Source organism: Zonotrichia albicollis, chromosome 32 (genome assembly GCF_047830755.1).
Source record: "Zonotrichia albicollis isolate bZonAlb1 chromosome 32, bZonAlb1.hap1, whole genome shotgun sequence".
Taxonomy (NCBI): domain Eukaryota; kingdom Metazoa; phylum Chordata; class Aves; order Passeriformes; family Passerellidae; genus Zonotrichia; species Zonotrichia albicollis.
The window spans coordinates 2,786,338-2,808,411 of record NC_133850.1 but is presented as its reverse complement, the minus strand read 5'-3'; the positions used below and the strand labels follow the sequence as shown (position 1 = coordinate 2,808,411).

At 47.5% G+C, this 22,074-nt stretch overlaps 2 long non-coding RNA genes across 2 annotated transcripts; one reads left to right on the top strand and one right to left on the bottom strand.

Moving 5' to 3' along the window:
* Positions 1 to 11,710: 11,710 nt before the first annotated feature.
* LOC113460493 (uncharacterized) lies at positions 11,711 to 12,890 on the bottom strand. The gene is made up of 2 exons (XR_003382357.2): positions 12,722 to 12,890; positions 11,711 to 11,986 (listed from the first exon to the last, which is right to left on the bottom strand). It is a non-coding gene; the product is annotated as an uncharacterized LOC113460493 (long non-coding RNA).
* Positions 12,839 to 17,076, top strand: LOC106630069 (uncharacterized). The gene is made up of 2 exons (XR_003382358.2): positions 12,839 to 13,066; positions 13,614 to 17,076. It is a non-coding gene; the product is annotated as an uncharacterized LOC106630069 (long non-coding RNA).
* Positions 17,077 to 22,074: the final 4,998 nt, after the last annotated feature.

The window sequence follows — 22,074 nt, the reverse complement described above, 5'->3', positions numbered from 1 at the left end:
ATGTCTTTCCACTCACCAGCAGCCCAAATTGGTTTCCCTCTACGTTGCCAGTTAGCCTTTTTCCACCTCTCCAGCCATCCCCACAGAGCATTGGCTACCATCCATGAATCAGTGTAGAGGTAGAGCCTTGGCCACTTCTCTCTCTCAGGAATGTCTAGGGCCAGTTGAACAGCTTTGAGTTCAGCAAATTGGCTTGATCCACCTTCTCCTTCGGTAGCTTGTGCAACCTGTTGTGGGGGGCTCCATATGGCTGCTTTCCACTTCTGGTTCATCCCTACAATGTGACAGGAACCGTCAGTGAAAAGAGCGTAGCGTGTTTCCTCTGGGGGCAGTTGGTTATAGGGAGGAGCCTCTTCAGCACGTGTCACTGGTTCTTGTTCCTCTTCATCTGTGACACCAAAATTCTCACCTTCGGGCCAATTTGTAATGACCTCCAAAATCCCAGGGCGATTCAGTTTACCTATACAGGCGCGCTGAGTGATGAGAGCAATCCACTTGCTCCATGTAGCACTGGTGGCATGGTAAGTGGAAGGAACCTTGCCTTTGAACATCCACCCCAGCACGGCTAGTTGGGGTGCCAGAAGGCCGAAGCAGCCTGGACTCCTTCATAGGCAGCCAAGATTTCCTTCTCTGTTGGAGTGTAGTTGGCTTCAGACACTCTGTAGCTTCAACTCCAAAATTCAAGTGGTCAGCCTGGAGTCTCCCCAGGCACCTTCTGCCAAAGGCTCCAGGACAAGCCATGGTTCCCGGCTGCAGAGTAGAGCACATTCTTCACCTCTGGTCCTGTCCTGACCAGGCCAAGGGCAACTGCATGAGCAATCTCCTGCTTGATCTGGACAAAGGCCTGTTGCTGCTCAGGGCCCCACTGGAAATTGTTCTTCTTGCGCATGACCAGGTAGAGAGGGTTCACGATCTGACTGTACTCAGGAATATGCATCCTCCAAAAACCTATTGCACCCAAGAAAGCTTGTGTCTCTTTCTTATTGGTGGGTGGAGACATTGCTGTGATCTTCTTGATGACATCTGTAGGAATCTGACGCTGTCCATCTTGCCACTTCACTCCCAGGAACTGAATCTCACAAGCTGGTCCCTTTACTTTGCTCTTTTTAATGGTGAAACCAGCTCCCAGGAGGATCTGGATAATTTCCTTCCCTTTCTCGAACACTTCCGCAGCTGTGTTCCCCCACACAATGATGTCATCAATATACTGCAGATGTTCTGGAGCCTCACCCTTTTCCAGTGCAGCCTGGATCAGTCCATGGCAGATGGTGGGGCTGTGCTTCCACCCCTGGGGCAGTCGGTTCCAGGTGTACTGCACTCCCCTCCATGTGAAAGCAAACTGAGGCCTGCATTCTGCTGCCAGAGGAATGGAGAAAAATGCATTGGCTATGTCTATAGTGGCGTACCACCTTGCTGCCTTGGACTCAAGCTCATACTGGAGCTCTAATATGTCTGGCACGGCAGCACTCAGTGGTGGAGTCACTTCATTCAATGCACGATAGTCCACAGTCAATCTCCATTCTCCTTCAGATTTTCGCACAGGCCAAATGGGGCTGTTGAAGGGTGAGTGGGTCTTGCTGACCACCCCTTGGCTCTCCAGCTCTCGGATCATCTTATGGATGGGGATCACAGCATCTTGAGTGGTCCTATACTGCCGTCGATGCACTATGGAAGTGGCAATCGGCACTCGTTGCTCTTCTCCCGTCAGGCATCCTACTGCAGATGGATTCTCAGACAACCCAGGCAAGGTGTTCAATTGCTGGATGCCCTCTGTCTCTACAGCAGCTATTCCAAATGCCCATCTGAGTCCTTTTGGGTCTTTGAAGTACCCACTTCGAAAGTAGTCTTGCCCAAAGTACATGGGACCTCTGGGCCAGTCACAATAGGATGCTTCTTCCACTCATTTCCCGTTAGGCTCACATCAGCTTCCACCAAAGTGAAATCCTGGGATCCCCCTGTCACACCAGCAATAGAAACAGACTCTGTCCCCACGTGTCTTGATGGGATTAACGTGCACTGCGCACCAGTATCGACCAAAGCTTTATACTCTTGTGGTTCCGAGGTGCCAGGCCAACGAATCCACACAGACCAGAAAACACGATTTTCCCTGGCCTCTACCTGGCTAGAGGCAGGGCTCCTCTAAGCCTGGTTATCATTCTTTCCCTGGGCGTATGTTTTGGATGTTCCTTCGAGGGGATCAGACAGGTCATCATCATCATACCTGGCCGTTCGGCTACGGGCAACTGGAGCTGCTTTCCTCCTCGTGGCTTCCTTCAGTTCACGCACCCGTTGTGCCAGAACAGCGGTAGGTTTCCTATCCCACCTTCTCATGTTTTCCCCACAATCACGCAGGTAAAACCACAGCTCAGCTCGTGGGGTGTATCTTCCCTCACCATCTGGGAAACGTCTGCCTTGGATACCGGAACCTCGGATCTGTACTGATGAAATTTGGAGGTGGTCTTCTTTAATCTCCTCTCTAAGCTTCTTATGGTTCTCCTCTATCTTATCCTCTAAGTTCTGCAGACGTGTTTCTACTGCTGCGATTCTGGCTTGTGTCGGGCCATGTACAGCATCTGCATATGCTCGGAGCTTCCTTGCCATGTCAAGCACAGTCTCACCCCTCTCATCCCTCTTCATGATGGCTAAGGCAGAAGCATATTCATGTGGCCCAAGTTGAACGAGTTTTCACCACATCACAGACGTGCATGGTACTAAATCTGGGTTCCTAGCTGTTACATCATCTGAGAAGATAATCTCTGTCACGGCCATTTCTCTCAGGCATTGGATCCCTTGCTCTATTGTCTTCCACTGAGTTTGCTGCATATAGAGATCGTCTGCACACAGGTATCTTTCTGCTACACTTCTTAGGACCCGTTCCCAGAGGCTGTGAGAGTTAGCCCCCCTCATCATTCCTTGGTCTATGACAGGATCCTGTGACAGGGATCCCAAATGCCTGGCTTCAGTGCCATCCAAAACTGTAGCCTCGCCTGCAGCATCCCAGAGAGGGACCAGCCAACTAATTAGGGATTCATCAGACCTTTGAGTGTAATCCTTCCGTAGGCCACGAAGGTCCTTCAGGGAGAAGGACTCAATATTGGCATCTGATCTTGCACCTGGTGCTTTGACTCCTGATTTTACGTCAGGAGGCACTGAGGTTCCTTCTCCTTCATCATCATCATCCACTGGTCGATTGGTCTTGGCTGTGCATTTCCCACTTCTAGTGCTGGTAGCAACAGCCATGGGTTTGGCTGCTGGCTTCGAGCCGGGAGTGTTAGCTGCAGCCTGAGTCACTGGGACAGTTGCTGATTTATCTCCCTGCCCCCCTGCCTCTGTCTGCTGCCCTAGAGTATCTAGCAGTGTGCGATAAGCATATGCCAGGGCCCAGCTCACTGCAATGACCTTCCTCTCCTTAGGCTCATCCTGGTACTTCTCTTTCAGATATTTCCCCACCTCAGCTGGGTTCTGAATTTGTTCATGGGGAAAATCCCAAACTATAGGGTCAGAGAATTCCTTCAGGATTTGGCCCATATCCTCCCATTTCCCACACCACTTAGGGTTTTCCACACCAGGGTTTACTCCTGAGTCAGGGGTTTCATCAGCCCATCTAGAAATCTCAGCCCTCATTAGGGAAGCAGCAGGCTGTATAGAGGAAGGTTACCAGATTGAATACCAGGAAGATGGTTTCTTTAACATTGAGGGGAAACTGAACATCCTTCACTAGTGATGCAACTGATTCATAGGAGAAGGAGAAAAGCAGAGGCTGAAAAACCTCATTCCCTCCTGCTCCTCCTGCAAGAAACTGGTTGCATAACCATAGCCATGAACCCGTCCTACCTGGAGCAGACCCCAGCATGTTTATAAACTTCTTGCACATTATTGCCACCAAACCCAGCAGGATAGCTATTCTGGTCACAGCCCCTCTGATGTAAAAACTACGTATTAGGGGCAATACTAAAGCTATTTCTGGATAAGAAAATAAACCTAGGGACCAGAGAGGTATTAAAATCTCAAAAACCCCTAGGGACCAGAAATGCATGCAAACCTTCACCCCAATAGACTTTATGAATCCAAAAAGCATGGCTATTAGCTGATTTAAACGAACACAGAGTAATAGCAATCAAAATGCAGTCAAAACAGGGTTTTTCCACTCTCTCTCTTGCCCCACGTTTGGGCACCAAAGATTTGTGAAGGTTTAGGGAAAATTTGTTAAAGAATCTGCAAAGGAGGGCCCCTCCAGAAAGCAAAACCCACACGGCCCCTTCCCCCAACCGGTTCGGGAAAAAAATTCCTTGGAGAGAGGTGGAAAGAACCTGTTTATTTGACAGACACAGCACCCCCCCCCCAGCACACAAAATGAACAATACCTGATGACACCGCTTTGAGAAAGATGGCAAAATCAGAAAGTCTCCTTTGGGGGTGGTTGCTCTGTTCTCAGTCCCTCCGGCGCTGGGCCAGCTGCTGCAGCCGAACCTTCGGTGTTCCCGGGTCCCGGTCCAGAGCAGGTTCGAGATGGTCACAGAAACAGGAGAGGAGAAACAGTCCAGGATGGAATGTGGACTGTTTGGCTAAACTAACTAATAAGCAGAGGCAAAGCAGAGCAGAAGCAGAAGCAAGAGCAGAAAAGCAAGCCAGCCAAGCAGCAAGCTAAGCAAGAAGAGAAAAAAACAGCCTGATGTACGCTCTCTCTGTGTCCCTGATAAGAGAAACCCAAACAAAACTTCCACTCTTCAGAGCCGGTCTTAAAGGCACAGAACAGAGCAATGGGGATACAAACATCATAATGTCACCCCAGGACACGCTTAAGGGATTCGCTTTTTGAGCGGAGGTCAGGGCTTTGGGGGCGGTGCTTAGAGGTGGCTTGAACGTGATAGGGTTGCCTCTGGGGGCGGGGCTTCGTACCCCCGCGGGATGGGGCTCTGGAGGTCTCCCGTCCATGGGCTGAGCTCTGGGGTGGGGCTTCAACGGGGTCCCCGCTACGGGGCGGGGCTTGGGGAGGGCCACACTTGGGGGGCGGGGCCATGAGGTTCTGGGCCGTCCCCGGCTGCTGTTCCAGCTGCTGCCGCTCGGCGCGCTGCTGAGGGGGGAGGGGCGGGACCTGCAGGGGCGCTGCACTGGCAGCGCCTGCCCGCGCCTGAGGGCACGGGAGGGACCCCAGAACGGACCCGCCCAACCCCAACCGTGCCCTGGGACTCCAACCCCCCCTTCCTCATGCCTTGGAGACCCCCCCCCCCCGAGCCTCAGAACCCAAAACCTACCCTGGGACCCCAAATCCCCTTAAAACTGCCCATCACTGCCATCCTTGGGGTACCCTCTGAGCCCCCCAAACCTCAGGGACCCCAAATATCCCCCCTAAAATCCCAGCCCAGCCCCAACCCACCTGGTTTGAAATACTTCCAGTTTTGGGGTCTCCTCAATCCTCTTTTTTCCCCAGACAGACTGGTGGGGAATATTTTTGTTACTGAACCTTCAAAGAAAGTTCACAGTGCAAATTGTGGGCAGGACAGAAAATTGCTTTGACGTCTCTAATGTCCCTATAAGCAGCAGTACATTTGATAATGAGGAAATCACATTACAACCCCAAATTAAAGATGAAACCTTCTATGATAGTCAGGGTCTGTATACTGTTACTAAAACAGTGTGGTACACAGCAGCCAAGATAGCAAAATTCCAGGAAAAGTATAGCAGACTTACATAGTAATCGGAAACTGGATATGTTTGGAGAGTGCCTCTGGCAGAGGGTGATTAAATAATTTGTCTGAGGTGGAGGCCCAAGGCTTCTGAAGGCCAGAAGTATTTTCAATGGTGAGTGACCAGAGAAAACTGTGGTCTTTAACTCAGAGTGCCGCCTATTGAGCAGGAGGTTGCATCCATTAGAGAGGAGTGATTTGCTTAGGATCGAGACCCCAACCGTAGATCATGGGACAGAGGGTGTACAGAAGGCAGTGTTTTTGCAACTGATGAATGACAGATGTTCCAGGACAGCCCTCACCTACATCACTGGTTAACCAAGTATGTGGCTGCCATGGTTAGAGTTTTGCTGGACATGATAAAACACTGTGGCAGAATTTCAGGATCACTTGAAGCAAGTGTTAACCCCACAGAGAGGAAAACAAGGGAAAAGACCTTGTGGTGAAAGAGATCTTCAGGGTTAATTAGCTATGGCAGAAGGATGGGTGTCACTCAACAATTAGTAAACAGAACATCCAAATCAGGAGATTGGAATTGCACCAAGGAAGTAGACTGCCCAAAAGGGAGCAGCAGGGTGCCAGTGCATAATGGAATGCAGTTTGAGTGAAAGGCTTGCAGAAAGGAATTTCTTGAGAAGTGATAAATTATCCACTGCTGTTCTGGAGAATTTAGTACCTGGGGAAAAGGAAAGTTGCACTCTTTTGCCACAAGCAGGATAAAGATGTTGATGTGGGAGTTGGAATTCCTGGGAGACCTACCATTACTATGGCCTCACAGGCTAATGTTATTAATTGGAGTCTTAGAAACAACTTTTGGCATCCTCAGTGAGCCGGGGGCTGGCAGCTGCAAACATTTAAGGAAACTCCCCAAAAGTAAGATTTACACAGAAAATGAGGTATCAAAGTCACCAATGGCCTCTGAGATGGAGACAGGAGAAAAGCTGAGAATCCAAGTGGATCAACTTATGACTGAGAAAGACCATCTTAGGACCCTACTTGCTGCAGCAGAGTGTAAGGAAAGACAATTATTTTAGAATTTGAATAGGGAAAATTATAGAAGAAAGAAACAAGAACTGAGAGAGGAAACCTTATATATCCCTGTTACTGAGAAATGAACAGTTGCAGGAACAGTTCCAGGAAGAAAAAGAGAAAAGATGAAAACTGAAAGAAACAGCAAAGGTGATGCTTAAGCAAGCTACCAATTCACCCTGTATTGTGCAAGAGTCCATTCAGGTGGCTGATTTGCAAAAGCATTCCACGCACAAGCCAAGTGAGACTGAAATGCAACAAGTGGAGCCCTATCAATACATACTAATGACCCATACATCCAGATTCCAGTTGGTTCTTGTCAATGATTAATTACATTTCTAGTAGATACAGGAGCACAACATTCAGTACTAATGAAGCAAGATGCCAAGAAGCTGGGTGTATAACCCAGACACTAAGAGTTAAAATCACTTTTGTAAATGGAGAAAATGTTATCTGTCAAGCTGCTTATGGTTAATTTATGGGTCCTGGATGAGAAGTGGATATTGGCTACTTGCTTTGCAATCAAAGATCACAATGACAATATTTAGGGTTTTGATGTTCTGAGTGTTTAAATCTGTTGTCTGCCTGATGGCAGTGAGTCAGTGTTAATGTCTGAACATTAGCCCAAACCCTAAAAGGAATCCAGAGACTGTGCTGACTCCACATGGCACCTGCACTCCCTGATCCAAAGACTGCTAGTGTGTCCCCGTGCTGGATTTTTGCTGCAGGAAGAAGTGGAATTTCTGAAGTTCTGGCCAATGTGGTCTCACTAAGAGTTGAAATATCCAATTACTGCAAACCTAACGGCCACAATATAAGCACCCGTGTGCTTGGGCATTGATGGGGTGGTGACAGATTAAAAGAAAAAAGGTACTATCACTATGTCACACTCCTATCTCTCCTGTCAGAGACAGTGGACAGTGATCATTTTAACACTCCAGCCACATAGAACATGCCAGTGTTTAGCCAACGTTTGTTGCTGGCATTGCCATTATGTCACAGATCACAGAATATTCTGAGTTGAAAGGGACCCACAAAGATCATCAAGTCCAGCTGTTAAGTGAATGGGCCATACACAGATTGAACCAACAACTGTGGTTCAGCACCATGCTCAGACCAACTGAGCCAGTCTTAGGGTCTGGCTCATGAAAGAGCTGAACAGACAGTTGTGGCTTATGATTTATTACAGGCAGTTGGACACACCTACGATCACTGCAGTACTAAACTTTGCAGAACTCATAGCTGAAATTAGGAGAGCACACTACCCATGGAGGACAACCCAAATTGCAGGAGACCCCCCTGAAAACACTGGAAGCAGCAACAAGCAGTGGACAAGCACTTCATAAAGTAGAAGCTGAGATTCCTCCTGAAGAATGTCAAGGCCTAACACCATGAAAGACTAAAGAAATATTTACTATTCAACTCAACCCCATTTAAAGAGATGGAACAGAGAGATTCTGAGTGGGAAAAAGGAATTTTGTCATTAGTCCAAGCGATTAAACAACTTGAGCCACTAAGGGGTAACCTGTTCAGGCTAATGCTGCTGAGACTAAAATACTGTTTTTTCTATCCAGGAATGATATCAGTAATGATGCCAGCACACCCCCACTTGAGGATCAAGTTAACCATCAAAGGACAGCTTATCCTTATTGCAAGAGCAATCACTGCCAGCAGGAAGCAAATTTGGTTCACATATTAACAAGTTCAACCCACAGGGTAGAGTCACTTATTTAAGCTAGTAAGTATGGTAACTTAGTACATGCATTCTACATCACACATGCTTTTCAGTTTTAAGTGCACTTAATTGAATGTGACCAGGGATTTTACCCATTACCCAAATTAGATAACACTTCCAATATTATGTCCAAGGATTGCTCCCACCAAAAAGGTGCCATGATAGAGAGGTAGAGAGGTCTTGGCTGGCCTTTACCTCCTCTGTGCAGCCTCTCATCAGCACTGCAAACACTGGGGCTACATGCTTTCCTTCCTACAGAAGAGAACTCTCTTCTCATCCAGAAGCCCATCATTCAAACATGGATACCACCTCTGATATTATATATGCTCAAAGATGACTCTCATACAAAAGCTGCCAGATCAGAAAGCTTTTGTTGATCTTTACCTCCCTAGGGCAGCCTGTAACTTCCACCTAAACCACTGGGGCTATATCCTTTCCTTCCCATGGTAAAGCATAATGACTGAACCTTCCAATCAGATAAGTCTCACTTCTAATACCCTTTCCCAATTCCTGGGGCCTCCCTGCCCTTCTCCCACTTTCCACTTTTCCTTTCCATTGTCCTACTATCCTTTTTTTATGTTCCCACAAATTCCTACCTCTTTTTCCTCCCTTCCACGGCCTCCCTCCATTAATCCCACTAATCCCTTTCCCCAGAGTTCCTTTGTAATACCAGAGGGAGTGAGATTGGGAGGGAAAGAAAAGCATGTTTCCCTAAAGTAACCATCTTTTTCTTAAAAGTTAAAAATTTCTGTTTTGGAGTTACCAAGAGGCACACCACCATGCACACTACCTCGCACAGAGTCAGTCACAGCCAACAACACTGCCACAGGTGCCAGGTCATCGAAGGCATCGGCAGGGATGGCTGAGAGCTGGTTCTGAGACAGGCAGAGCGAGCGCAAGGCACTGAGGCCCTGGAAGAAGCATTGTGGGACCACGTGCATCCCCTGTGGCTGCTGCGCCTGCAGCCTCAGCTCCCAGAGGCCGTTCAGGGAGCGGAAAGGCGGCAGCCACTGCGGATGTGGGCTCAGGCAGCGCAGCACATTGGCAGCAGCTCCAGCATGCCCAGGGTCACCTGCACCAGCTGCAGTGTGGCCACGCTCACCTCCAGCAGTGGCTGTGGGCCAGGGAAAGCCGGCAAAGCTGCGGGAGGCCCTGGAATGCCACGGCTGCCCAGTGCCGCAGGTTGTTCCCGCCCAGGCCAAGGGGCTGCAGGCAGTGACAGAATGACCCACTCAGGAGATGAGGGAAGGGCCGTGGATGGATATTTATAGACAGCAGTAAAGCCTTTGGCACTGGAGGAGCTGGCTGCTCATGGACTGGACAGGGCAACTGTTTGCTGCATGAGAAACTGGCTGATGCCCAAGCCCAGAGAGTGGTGGGGAATGGAACTAAATCCAGCTGGGGCCAGTCTAGCAGGACGTGTTCCCTGCCTCAAGAGCTTGTTAATTGGTGAAATAAATCACTAAAAACCGCTTGTCTCGTGGTTATTTGGGTGCCATGGAAGCAGTACTTCTGGCTGACAATAGACATCTTGCTGTGGAAGCAAGATTGTGGAAAGATAAGCTGGAATTTCTGACAGACACTTTACTTCACAATCTATTAAAGCTACACTAAACTTTCACAAAGTAGAAGTTTCTGCACAATTCCTGGAAATGAGTGGGACTTTTCCCTCAAAGTTGGGATGTGGGTTTTGTGGTTCCTCTCTTGAGGGTTGAGTGAAAAGTCTCTGTGCACATTCTTGCCAGTTTGTTGGTAAGTTACATTGACTCCTAATCTATGTTATTTCTTTCCTAGCTTTGATATAGGAACCTTAATGTTGTGCACCATTTTATGAAATCTACTAGTAGTTCTTCTGTTTTATACTGTGTAGTAAGTAACTCTGTTCAAGACCTTTTGTCTAGTATCTCCAGTCTATTCAAGAAATAACTAATTTCATAATAGACCTGATCTGCCACTCTTAGAACTTGCGAGCCAGAGTGGTTTAGGTGCAGGCCACCTAATTCAAGCTGTACCCAAAAATATTAGCCTAAGACAGGGTTTGTCTGAAGCTCCCACTCTATCCATAACACCCAATTACTTGTGGGTGACCCCAGGAATCAGTGCTGGGTCCAGTCCTGTTCAACATCTTTATTGATGATCTGGATGAGGGGATCAAGCGGAAGTCATTTAATTTCACATAATTTCACAAATGACACCAGCTTGTGTGGGACTGTGGATCTGCTCGAGGGCAGAAAGGCTCTGCAGAGGGATAAGGACAGGCTAGATCAAGAGGTTGAACCTGTCTTCTCCCCCATTGTGATGCCTATTGGGTAGGAATAATGCCCCAAGTGCCTCCACATGAGGGACTGGAAAGGGCTTGGAGCAGTTCCTGAGAGACTCACACCCCCCAACCCATCTCTCCCAGGAGCTTTTTCATCAGGTTTTCTCTTGCTATTTCTTCCTGAAGCATGAGTGATGGAGCAGCCTGGGAGGGCACCTGGGGTGAGCCAAGGTTTCCTACCCCAAACCTCCCCCACTTTTAGAATCCCAGGCTGGTTTGGGTTGGAAGGGACTTCTAAGGTCATCTCCATCCACCCCCTGCCACGGGCAGGGACATCTTCCACTATCCCAGGTTGCTCCAAGCCCTGTCCAACCTGGCCATGGACACTTCCAGGGATGGAGCAGCTGCAGCTTCTCTGGACAACCAGTGCCAGGTATCTCACCACCCTCACAGGGAGGAATTTCATCCCAATATTCCACCTAACCCTGCCCTCTGGCAGGTGAAAACCCTCACCCTCCATCCTGTCCCCTGACAAAGACCCTCCCCAGCTCTCCTGGAGGCCCCTATCTGTATTATATTTTATCTCTCTATTAGATTTATACCTACATACATATCAGCCCAAAAAGTAGCTCAGGCAGTCCAACTGGGGTAGCCCCTTTTGGGGGTGTGGGGGAGTGCCGAGGGTTTGGGCAGATCTATGGGTTATTTTAGACAGCCTCAGGAGGTTTTAGAGGCAGGTTTGGGAGGGTCCTGAGGGTTTTTAGGGTGTTCGGGGGGGGAGGGGGACCTATGGAGCATTTTGAGGGGATTCTGAGCATGTTTGGGATCTACTGGGGAGTCTGTAGGGGATGGAGGGGGGGTCTCTGGGGTTTTGTATACTCCACATCCCCAAAGCCCTCTCAACCTGTTCTTCATCTGACAGGATTTTCTCCACCTGTCAGGGAAGTTCACTACACAGACTCTGTTCCTGATGTGATAAACGAATCGACCAAATTTAAGAACGGTACAATTATCTTTATTATTATGCAAGCAAGAATAAGCAAGATTCAGCGCTGGGCGGCCCAGAGTCTTTGCTCCTCTTAGGCGCGCACCTCCCCCCTTTAAAGTTCGCTTTTTATTGTCCTTTTTCTCCGGATTCCTGGATGACGTGGTCCGTCTTCTGCACGTGCTCCTCCGGTTGCTAGGGGGTCTTTTTTTCTGCCTTCTGGTGGCCGTGGGATGAAGGCCCCAAGTCTTCCTCTTTTTCCGCTTTCCTTATAAGGCATATCTATAAGTCTAATTTTTACAAGCTCAGCATTCTTGCAAGGTTAATAATTGTTACCGTATGTGTTTCAGAAAGTCTCCTATATCTATGGGATGGAATTTTGCAAAGCAAGCAATTCTAGTGAGGTTAGTAATTGTTACCAGATGTAGCTGTATCTGGTTACCAGAGGGGGGGTTTGTAACCCAAGAAATTCCTTAAAAGTTTTCCCATACGGCCGCATAGGTATCCTGCTAAACAAGAGCTATTTAGCTATTGTTTTATAATTTAAATTATCTAGCTATTAATGAACAAATACATTGTTACTTATTACACCTGATTCCCATGAAATTTTGATGCATGCAACATGCAGGAATGCTTTTCCTGCAATTTCCCTAGCTCCAAGAGGGACCACGGGAGTGGCACGAAAAAGTGCGGAGGCCTTTTCATCCTAAACATCGGCAATTGCAGTTTTGATTCAAATTTTAATTAAAGGCTGAAGTGTTGCTGATACTGCGATAGAGTCAGGGTCTTTCTCTACATTGTTGTCATCAACCCAATTCCCAGGAGACACTTGAGGGGTGCTTGGAGGCCAGCTGGGGGATCATTAAAGGGTCTGGAGAGGCGCTTAGGGGGCAGGGAGGCAGGTGCAGAGCACTTGGGGGTCTGAGGGGACACACAGGCGGCATTTGGGGGAAGTAGGGGTCGGTGGAACTTCGGGACCCTGAGGGGCACTTGGGGGTCAAGAGAGGGAAACTGGGGGTACTTACGGGGCCCCGGGGCGCACTCACGGTTCAGGGGAGCACTCGGGGTGCTTAGGGGACAGTCGCGGCCCTGACGGGCCTCTCGTGGGCCGCGGGGCATGACGGGAACCGCAGTCCCGGCTCTATCGGCGTCCTACGGGGCCCTGCGGTCTTTCGGGAGTTGTAGTCCAGGAAGTGAGTAAACTGGCGCGGAACCAGCGGCCAGTGGGAGGCGAGGAGGGACACAAGGGATTTTTGGGGGCTCAGGGGGAGCTTGTGACCCCCCCCCCCTTCACCCCCAGCGCCCTCAGGGGCGGAGAGCCACCAGAACCCCCCGGCACCACGTCAGCTGTGTGAAGGTGAAGAAGACAGGTGAGCTCCACTCCCACGGGTTTGGGGGCTCCCTGCCCCGAAATGCCCAACAAAGCCCCAGGCACCCCTATAGACTTCCTGGTCCCCATAGACCTCCCAACGCCGTCCTGGGCCCCCCAAAACATCCCACAGACCCCCGGACCATTAAAGACCTCCCAAAGCCCTACCTGGACCCCCAATTCCTTTCAGAGATTTTCCTCAACACTCCTAGAGTCTCCCCCAAAAATTCCACAGACCTCTTCTAGATGCCCTATAGATACCCAGTGCACCCCTAACCACTCCCAATTTCCTGCACTCCCCATACATCCCCCCCAAGTCCCTTCTGAAATAAATAACGCAGGAGATCTTTCTCCATTTTAACGCCTTTATTAAAAATCAGCTTGGGTGGTGTGAGAGTCTGTCCGAAATATCCCTCCTCTGCCTCACAATTGTCATTGGGGGACCACTGAAGAGAAGACCCCACTGTCTAGGATCTCTGGCTCTGAAGGAGAAAGTCTCATGCCAAAGGCCCTGAGACCTGAAAGCACAGTGTTAGTTGTTTTCACAGGTGTTGTTTGCTGTATGCTAAGAAGGGGGCACCCTGCCCCGTTTGCAACAATAGCAGCTCTGGAAGCTGTCCCACCTCTTGGCCTGGCCGGACTTCTCCTGAGTTTCAGGTGGGCTCCCACAAAAGACCCTCACCTGTTGTACAACTACCGTGACAGACAGACTGGGATGTAAGAAGCCTCTCCATCAAGGACTGAGATATGAAACTCCTAACAGGCCCCTCTGCTCCTTCCAAGGACTGGGACTGAAACCCCCAGCCCGGGGGAGGTGTGTGGGGAGGCAAGCTGACCAAAGAGAGATGTTTGCCTGCAGGTTGTGACCACTGGACCAAGAAAACGATGGCTCTCATTTACTGCTGAGAACATAGACTACATGCTACATCTATTCCCTATTGTATCTGTTTCCCCACCCCTCACAATTTTCAATAATAAAAACCTCTGAGTTAGCTAGAGATTTTGAGATCTCCCCGGACATGGCCTGGTGATGGCTGTTGGGAATTTAGCTGCTAGAGACTGGAAAATTACAAAGCCGTGGCTAATTCCAACTCCTGCACCTGCAAAGATAGTGTGTCCTTGGGCCTAGCTGTATAGTATAGTAACAAATAACAAGTAGTGAAAGAGACATGAGAAAAGAGAGATGTAACCCCTAAGGAATGAGGAAGAGTGCATGGTATAGGTTAACCAATAGATTGCTTGGCTTACAGAATATTCATAAGCTTATTATTTGCTGTAGAAGTGTTTGATTTTTTCTTCAGTATACTGGACTGGAACTGCTGGACCTGTGATGAACCATCTGGAGTCCTGGTCTCCTTCCTATGACAGATGGCAATGTCTGGACCTTCGAAGGACAAAAGCAGCATCACGTTTCGGTAGTTATATCCATCTCCCCTCTCTTCTGGGAAGCAGAGCCCCAGAAAAAGAATGTAAACAAATTGTTATTGGCTGTTGTGAAATGTGGCAGGTGATCCTGTGACTGGTTCATCTTCCATGTGTACCATTAAGGGCCAATCACAGGAGCAGCTCAGGGGAGATTCCTTGAACACAGAACTTTGTTATTCATTCCTTCTATTCTATTCTTAGCTTAGCAGCTCTCTGCAAGCTCTCTCTTTATTCTTTTAAGTATAGCTGTAATGTATTATATATTATATATCAATAAATCAAGCCTTCTGATCAAGGAACAAGATTCTCGTCCTTCTCTCACCACAGCGACCGCCTCAGGTCGCTGTAATACCCCCTGATGTAGGTCCTGGTGCCCTCACAAAGGAATCGTGTGTGTGCGTGTGTGCATGTGTATACACTGTCTGGGAAGGAAGAGACAAACTTGATGTAACCACACAGAGCCTCCCAGCAGATTCTGTCTGTTCAACTACCCAGGGAAGCAAGCGGACACTAGTAAGGTTGTGTGATTTGTGTAACTTGAGTTTACAATTAACTCCCTGGTGTGGTTTTGGTCCCCTCACAAAATTGCTAAAAACTTCAGTGCTAAAGCAAAAGCTGACTTTTACTCGTTGCTTGCTAAACACAATGCAAAACCATCACCTGGTGGAGAAACTTGGGCAGAGAACAATTGGTTTAATTTGGGAAAATGTAATTGATAGAATATGTTCTCCGCAACACGAATCAAAATTCAAGCTGGGCACAAATAATAAAACAATCCTCTGCTCCGTTTTGGGAGCCTGCCTCTCAGCGGCCATAGAAACTCGCTTTAAGTGGAAAAGTGAGGAAAATGCTATCATAGACTCCCTCCAAAACCTAGTTGAAGTGTTGCAAAAACAATTAGATGAAGAAAGAAATGTAAATAACTTGTTCCAGGCTGCCCTGAGAGAGGAACATGTTAAAAATTCACATAATGCAGATTCCTCAAAGGAAACAGAGGAGAAAGAAACTCCTCACATTAATCAAAATTGCTCTCAAATAGAATGCAACCATATCTATAATGAAGATCTTGACCCGCACATAACCACTAAAGAAATCCCGTACACTGCTACTGAATTAACAAAACTTGCAAAGCAGTACGGGCTTCTCCCTCAAAAATCTGAAACAGAACACATTTGTCAAGTGTCTCTCACTGGGGGAGATCAGATTCTTTTGTCAGAACAAGGAGCCGCTGGGTGCTGGGGACATGGGGTGTTCCTAACAACAGCAGACAGACGCATCCCATGGTCCCTAACTCAGCACCCAGCTCATTGGGCAGGGGGGCTTATCCCCTTGGAAAGGAGAGACCCTTTGATCGGTACCCTCAACCAACTCCTGGAAAACATTCACAAAGCCACAAATGCCTGCAATTTGATTAAGAAATTAATTCCTGATTTTGAGTCACCAATGAAATCACCCGTAAAGCCTGAAATTATGGCCTCTTTAACTCAAGGGCTTCCAGGAACACTTCAGCCTACAGCAATTCCCCTTCAGAAAACCATAGTAGCTACGTCTCCTATAGAAAGACCAGATAAACTTCTTAGTAACCAGAATGACCTTTTTGTTCCCTTTTATGACTTGCTGAGAAAAAGAACACAATGTGATTGGACTTCTTCTCAGGAAGAAACATTGCAATTACTGATTTTTGAAGTGACAGCACACCAAGTACTGGACCCTATGCATCCTACAGACCCCTTTCAGGTGGAGTGGGGATTTGCTTCCTCACAGCATTCAGTACACATTTGGCAGTGGGGTCCTGAGGGTCTGACAAAGCTTGTTGGTTTTTATTCCTGTGGTTTCGAAGATGCTGAGAAAAGGCACGCTACCTGGGAACGGGGGTGTTTGTGGTTGGCTTGGCTCCCAGGGAGGTGGAGGAGAACTGGGCAATCCAAGAAACTGGGAGCTTGGGTAGCAGACCTCTGAAATTTGGGGTGGGGATGTCTTACCAGAGGCTTCCCCTTACAGCCCAGCGGTGGCATCGCAGCATCCAGAGGAGGAGGTCCCCAAGAGGGCCTAGGGGGGCTGCATGTCACGGGAGGTGGCAGTCTCACTAGGGACTTCCTGAGCTAGAAGTGTCTCCCCAACCCACAAATGCCCCCTCAGCCCCTCAAGTGGCTGCTGACCCACACCTGCCCCCCCCACCCCACAAGTGACCACCCCGGCCCACAAATCACCACCTGGCCCAAAAGGGCGCATCCAGGCCCATCGGTGACCCCTCTGACCCACAAATGCCCCCCAGCCCCACAAAGGTGCCTCATGACCCTGAGTAGCCCCCAGCCTTTGAGTGACAACCCTGTGACAGTGTTCATAGGGGTCTCAGGTTGAGGAAGGGACAAGAATTTGACTCTATATTTCAGAAGGCTTGATTTATTATTTTATGATATATATTACATTAAAAGTATACTAAAAAAATAGAAGAAAGGATTAAAGGATTTTCTCAGAAGGCTAGCTAAGAAGAGAAAAAGAAAGAATGATAACAAAGATTTGTGTCTCAGACTCTCTGTGCGAGCCAGCTCACTGTGATTGGCCATTAATCAGAAACAACCAACATGGGCAAATCAAAAATCTATCTGCTGCATTCCACAGCAGCAGACAATTAATGTTTACATTTTGTTCCTGAGTCCTCTCAGCTTCTCAGGAAGAAAAATCCTAAAGAAAGGATGTTATGAATGAGAAGCTTGACTAGGCCAATATTCAAGCAGCAATCAATTTATTATTTAATATGGTAAAGTATGAGAAATACAGCGCTGGGTACAGTGGGGGAAGTTTTCCCTCCATCTGCACACCGTTAATTGATGGTTACAGGTATTTATAGGGGTACTCATAAGCTTTCTCAACAGTTTCTATTTCCAATTTTTACTCATCAGCAGTTTCTATTTCCAATTTTTATGTCACAATTCTATACACTGTTGTGATTTAGTTTTTTTCAGGGTGTATCTCAAAGGAGTATCCCCAGATGGTGATGGTCCAGTTTCCGAAAGAAGAAAGACGAATCCCATCTGGTGGAGTCCAGCTCCCCAGATGTGTGTCCACCCTTTAATTGCAGAGACTATAAATCTCATAACAGTGATGTCCAGCTTCCCTTTGGTCGAAACCATAAATCCTTGAGGTGATGTTCATCTTTTTTTCTCAAAGTGCTTCAATAAGGTGTGAGATAAGCATATTTCCTTTATATATGTTCCAAAGCTATAGTTTCGAGGATACAAGTAATATTCTAAAATTATACTTCAAAAGGTTATTATTGCAGAGCTTTTTATGGATTAAATGCAAACAAAAAGCAACATCCTTAACACCTTAATTCCGATGCTCCTAAATTAACCAGGGTTAATTGCAAACAAAAGATAGGTTCAAAGGCCTTTTTCCATGCTTTATTTTCCTCAGTTATTATTAGAATTTGCAACTATCCCATTGTCGGTGTCCACACATCTCACATTCACAAGTACACACGTCGCCTGTTTGTACCTGACACGAAACACAGCTTTGCATCTCACACCAGCACCTCCCATGCACGCTTTTGTGAAATACAAAGCTGTGTTTCGTGTCATGTACATACAGGCAACGTGTGCATTTGTGATTGTGATATCTGTGGAAACTGACCATGGGACAGTTATAAAGACGAACTCTAATAAATAACTGAGGAAGTAAAGCATGGAAGAAGGCCTTTGAACCTATTCTTTGTTCGCAATTAACCATTATAAGTCTTAACTTGATTTAGGAGCATTTAAATTAGAGCTTTAAGGATGTTGCTTTTAGACAGGAACTTTCTGCTTGTAACTAAGCCCAAAAGAGTTTTGCAATAATAACCTTTTGAAGTATAATTTTAGAATATTGCTTGTAGTAAGGATCTTTGAAACTATAGCTTTAGAATATATAAAAAGGAAACATGCTTATCTCACGCCTTAACAAAACAGTGAAAAGCAGCTTGAGAAAGGAAGATGAATATCAACTCAATGATTAATATGTCGACCAAGGGAAGCTGCACATCACTGTTATGAGATTTATAGTCCTTGCAATTAAAAGGTGGACTCACATCTGCAAACTGGAACCCCATCAGCTGGGATTTTTTTTTCTTCTTTTGGAAGCCAGATCACCATTATCTGGGGATACTCCTTTCTAGGATACATCCTGAGAAAAATTAAATCACAACAGTGTATAGAATTGAGACGTAAAAATTGGAAATACAAACTGCTAAGAAAGCTTATGAGTACCCCTATAAATACCTGTAAGCCTCAACTATCGGTGTGCAGTTGGAGGGAAAACTTCCCCCACTGTACCCAGGGCTGTATTGCTCATACTTTACCATATTAAATAATAAATTGATTGCTACTTGAATATTGACCTAGTCAAGCTTCTCATTTATAACACTTTGTACTAAAATGAGGTCATTAGTCCTTCATGAGTGCACATTTCTTCTCTTGAATTGGGTTGGTGGTCTTGAATTGGGTCAGTGGTCCCAGGGAAGAAGACAGGAAGGTCTTGGTCAGGTCTCTCTGTGACCCTCTGGCACAATCCAAGGCCCCCTACTTCCTGATGGATTGACACAAAGTCCAGGTGCTGGTCATTGTTCTACTGGTTTCAATATGTTCCTATAATGGTTCACTTGCTCCACTTCCTTCAACAAATGAGCTCATAATACCACAATTAGCTTTAGCTTAAGCATCTAATAATCATTAACCTATCGATGGTTTATCTAACTTCAATATGAACTGGTTCTAACTCTCACCTAAAATCCTAAATTTTTAAATCATGACTCACGGGTGCTGATGTTTGGCCCGGGCTCTCTCGCTGCTCCCGGCTCCCGCAGGATCCCAGCATGAGCGGGCCCTGAGTGCCCGGCGCCGCAGGGCCCCAAGCCCCTGCTCAGCCCAGGGTCAGTGTCCATGGGCAGCCCCTGCCATGGGCTCCGGCCACTGCCCGCCCGGCACCACCTGCATCTCCCAGGGCAGCTGGCTCCAGCCACCACTGGAGGTTCTGCAATGAGGCGGAACATTCAGCTCATGGAATCTTTGTTATCTGTGCTTGCAAGTGCAAAACCAGCTGCTGCTGAGACAATGCATTCAATAAAATGAATTTTATATGTGTAATGTCAAACTAACTTTGTTATACATTTTTTCTTTCTGTTGTTAATTAAGCTTAGACATAGAAGTGAAATAGCCATGCTTGTGTTAAAATGCCTGCTTGGATGGGATAACATCCAATGAACATAGGATGAGGATACCTCATGATTTGATACAAGTATGTCAAATATCAGCACTCACCGTATGAAGACAGTGTGGACCAAGACCCAAAAACTGGAGGTGATAAAAAAGGACTAAATCCACAACCAAGGAATCTGCATGCTCTAAAAAGGTGAACCCAAGGAGGAGCCATGCTAAATAATTCTTGGAACATGTAAACTGGTTTGGGGGAAAAGTTTACTATGCATAAGGATCTATGAATATGCAACAGGCTGATGTAATGGAAAAGGTATTTAAGGGGTATCCCCAAAGATAACAGGGTGGTCTAGGCTGAGTGCCAAAGTGCACCCGGCCAGAATACCCTCTGCTCTATGGTACCTATCTCCTATTGTCCTTCATTACACTTTTTAAATTTTCACAGGAGAGTGAACTTGTTTTTCACACCACCCAAAATGCTGCATTCAGTTCTGACACACCATTAAGAAATCCCAGAGCAAACTGAAAGCTGACTACAGAATTTTGCAAAATCACATCCAAGAACATTTTGTCATAAAATCACAAATATTAACAGATACTGGGAAAGTCAACAACATTACAAAACAAGGTTCCAACAGCTGGGACTAGTAGAGTTCAGGCAATGCATTTGATTGAAATGAGCCCTCTCTTTCTGACATGTGAACAATGCCATCAAATTTCCCAAACCAGGGAAATGGGGAGCCCTGGCAGCAACAGCTTCACACACAGCAATGACACAGAACAGGGCAGGGCAAGAGGCTGGAAAAATGACAACTTCTACTTGCAATTAAGAACTCTTGTTTCAAGTTCTACTAAAGACACTCTTAATATAGTCAAAAAGATTAAAAAATACTAGTAACTGTAATATTAAGAGCAAAAGTAGCCAAAATAGCAATAATAAGAATGAATAATGGTAATAAAACCCAACCATACTTATACTAGGATTGCATGGCCAGGTTTTGGTAAGGGGGGGCTCTAGGAGCACCTTCTGTGAGAGGATGATGGAAGCAGCTGCTTCTCCATGTCCCACAGAGGCAATTCCAGCTGGCTCCAGGAGAGACCAGCCGCTGGCCAAGGTTGGGCCCGTTAGAAATGGTGGTAACACCTTTCGGATAAGAAATTTATGAAAATTGGTTATCATGTAGTTGTAGCTGTGACCAGGGTGAGAACATGTGAGAGAGAACAACTCTGCACACCCCAGGGCAGGGCAGGACAAGGGGCAGGAGCTGCTCCAGGGGCTGGAGCTGATTGCCCTGAGGTTCCCTGGGGCAGCCCCTGGGGAGGCAGCTGGGCCCCTGCAGCCCATGGAGGGCACGGAGAGCAGAGATGCACCTGCAGCACCTGGAGGAGCCCGTGCTGGAGCAGGGAGTGCCTGAGCAGGGGCTGTGACCCCATGAGAAGCCTGTGCTGGAGCAGGGACCAGGCAGGGGCCTGCAAACCCATGGAGAGAGGAGCCCATGATGGAGCAGGGTCCTTCCATGTGAGCCCATGGGAGAGTGAGGCACGCTGCAGCAGTTTGTGAAGAGCTGCTGTCCCTGAGATGAACTCACCTTGGAGAAGTTCATGGAGAAGTGTCTCCAGGAGGGACTCCATGGTGCAGCAGGGGAACGACTCCTCTCCTTGAGCAGCAGGAGAAACAACAGGAATGAACTGAGCAGACTCCCCATTGCCTGTCTGCCTGCACCCACTGGGGGAGGAGGCAGAGCTGGGAGGGAGGGAGGGAGGGATGGGCAGAAGGTGTTTCTAAAGCTTTATTTTACTTCTTATTATCCTGCTCTGATGATAGTAATAAATTCAATTAATGTCTCTAATTTTGAACTGTTTTGCCCATGATGGCATTTGCTGAGTGATCTGTCCCAGTCCTTAACTCAACCCATGAAGACTTCATTCTATTTTCTCTCTTCTCTCCATCTCTGGAAGGGAATGAGAGCAGCTTTGGTGGGTGCCTGACATCCATCTCCGCTCCTTGTGATGTCAAAGCCCATGAGTGTCCCAAGTGTGGGAAGAGCTTCTGCTAGAGCTCGGCCTTGACCCAACACCAATGGAGGCACCACTAAGGGCAGCCCTGTGAGTGCCCTGAGTGCGGGAAGAGCTCCGTGCACTGCTCCAGCTCCATCCCCCATGGGACAGTCCACGCTGGATGATCCCCAGTGACCCGAGGTGGGCAGAGCCCCGGTGATCCTCAGTGCTGGTGGTCCATTTTGGGAAGACACCTGCCTGGGGGGCTCCAATTCTTCCTGGCTCCCTGTACCCTTGATATTCTTTCAATTTCTCTTTGTCCTTTCAAAAAACCTAAAAACTGGGTAAAAATAAAGATGTTGAACCAAGGCAAGGATGGGGACATGGGGGAATCTTG